The sequence below is a fragment of the Arachis hypogaea genome, chromosome 11, assembly GCF_003086295.3.
Source record: "Arachis hypogaea cultivar Tifrunner chromosome 11, arahy.Tifrunner.gnm2.J5K5, whole genome shotgun sequence".
NCBI classification, from domain to species: Eukaryota; Viridiplantae; Streptophyta; class Magnoliopsida; order Fabales; family Fabaceae; genus Arachis; species Arachis hypogaea.
Genome location: NC_092046.1, coordinates 115036756 through 115039134, shown reverse-complemented (window position 1 = coordinate 115039134; position 2379 = coordinate 115036756). Strand labels below are relative to the sequence as shown.

General features: G+C 31.4%; 1 non-coding gene across 1 annotated transcript; it reads right to left on the bottom strand.

Moving 5' to 3' along the window:
- Positions 1 to 1758: 1758 nt before the first annotated feature.
- Positions 1759 to 1866, bottom strand: LOC112725272 (small nucleolar RNA R71). The gene has a single exon (XR_003164391.1). It is a non-coding gene; the product is annotated as a small nucleolar RNA R71 (small nucleolar RNA).
- Positions 1867 to 2379: the final 513 nt, after the last annotated feature.

The window sequence follows — 2379 nt, the reverse complement described above, 5'->3', positions numbered from 1 at the left end:
TTGTATGGTGTTTTTCATATGCATTCTTGAATTCTTAGTGTCTAAATATTAAAAATTTCTAAGTTTGGTGTCTTGCATGTTTTTCTTTCATTAGAAATTTTTAAAAAAATAATTCTTGATGTTCATCTTGATCTTCAAAGTGTTCTTGGTGTTTATCTTAACATTCAAAGTGTTCTTGCATGCATCACATGTTTTGATCTAAAAATTCTCATGCATTGAGTCTTTTTCATGTTTTTCTCTTTCTTCATTAAAAATTCAAAAATAAAAAAAATATCTTTCTCTTTTTCACTCATAAATTTTCGAAAATTTGAGTTGACTTTTTCAAAACTTTTTAAAATTTAGTTGTTTCTTATGAGTCAAATCAAATTTTCAATTTAAAAATCCTATCTTTTTCAAAATCTTTTTCAAAAATCAAATCTTTTTCATTTCTCTTATTTATTTTCAAAAAATATAAAAATATTTTTCAAAAATCTTTTTTTATTTTATCTCATAATTTTCGAAAATATTATCAACAATTAATGTTTTGATTCAAAAATTTCAAGTTTGTTACTTACTTGTTAAGAAAGATTCAAACTTTAAGTTCTAGAATCATATCTTGTGATTTCTTGTGAATCAAGTCATTAATTGTGATTTTAAAAATCAAATCTTTTTCAAAACTAATTTCAATCATATCTTTTCAAAAATATCTTTTTATCTTATCATTTTCAAAATCATATCTTTTTAATCATACCTTTTCATATCATATCTTTTTCAAATATCTTTTCTAACTTCTTATCTTCTTATCTTTTAAAAATTGATTTTCAAAATTTGTTTCAACTAACTAATTAACTTTTTGTTTGTTTCTTATCTCTTTCAAAACCACCTAACTACTCTTTCCTCTCTAATTTTCGAAAATACCCCCTCTTTTTCAAAAATTCTTTTTAATTAATTAATTGTCTCAATTTTCAATTTTAATTTTAATTTTATCTTAATTTTTGAAAATTATTAACTCCTTTTCAAAAATTATTTTCAAAAATCACTCTCTCTCATCTTCTTCTATTTATTTAATTACTTACTAACACTTCTCTTCATCTCATATCTCTGCTCTCCTCACCCTTGTGTTTGGATTCTCCTCCCTTCTCTTTCCTTACATTACATTCTTTTCTTTTTCTACTCACACAAAGGAATCTCTATACTGTGACATAGAGGATTCCATATTTTCTGTGTTATTCCCTTCTTTGTCATATGAGCAGGAGCAAGGACAAGAACATTCTTGTTGAAGCAGATCCTGAACCTGAAAGGACTCTGAAAAGGAAACTAAGAGAAGTTAAAATACAACAATCCAGAGACAACCTTACAGGAATTTTCGAACAGGAAGAGGAGATGGCAACCGAAAATAATAATAATGCAAGGAAGATGCTTGGTGACTTTACTGCACCAAATTCCAATTTTCATGGAAGAAGCATCTCCATCCTTACCATTGGAGCAAACAATTTTGAGCTTAAACCTCAATTAGTTTCTCTGATGCAACAGAACTGCAAGTTTCATGGACTTCCATCTGAAGATCCTTTTCAGTTCTTAACTGAATTCTTGCAGATATGTGATACTGTTAAGACTAATGGAGTAGATCCTGAAGTCTACAGGCTCATGCTTTTCCCGTTTGTTGTGAGAGACAGAGCTAGAATATGGTTGGATTCTCAACCTAAAGATAACCTGAACTCTTGGGATAAGCTGGTCACGGCTTTCTTAGCCAAGTTCTTTCCTCCTCAAAAGCTTAGTAAGCTTAGAGTGGATGGTCAAACCTTCATACAGAAGGAAGGTGAATCCCTCTATGAAGCTTGGGAGAGATACAAGCAACTGACCAAAAAGTGTCCTTTTGACATGCTTTCAGAATGGACCATCCTGGATATATTCTATGATGGTCTGTCTGAATTAGCTAAGATGTCATTAGATACTTCTGCAGGTGGATCCATTCACCTAAAGAAAACGCATGCAGAAGCTCAAGAACTCATTGACATGGTTGCTAATAACTAGTTCATGTACACTTCTGAGAGGAATCCTGTGAGTAATGGGACGCCTCAGAAGAAGGGAGTCCTTGAAATTGATACTCTGAATGCTATATTAGCTCATAATAAAATATTGACTCAGCAAGTCAATATGATTTCTCAGAGTCTGAATGGAATGCAAGCTGCATCCAACAGTACTCAAGAGGCATCTTCTGAAGAAGAGGCTTATGATCCTGAGAACCCTGCAATAGCAGAGGTAAATTACATGGGTGAACCTTATGGAAACACCTATAACCCCTCAAGGAGAAACCACCCAAATTTTTCATGGAAGGATCAACAAAAGCCTCAACAAGGCTTTAATAATGGTGGAAGAAACAGGTTTAACAATAGTAAA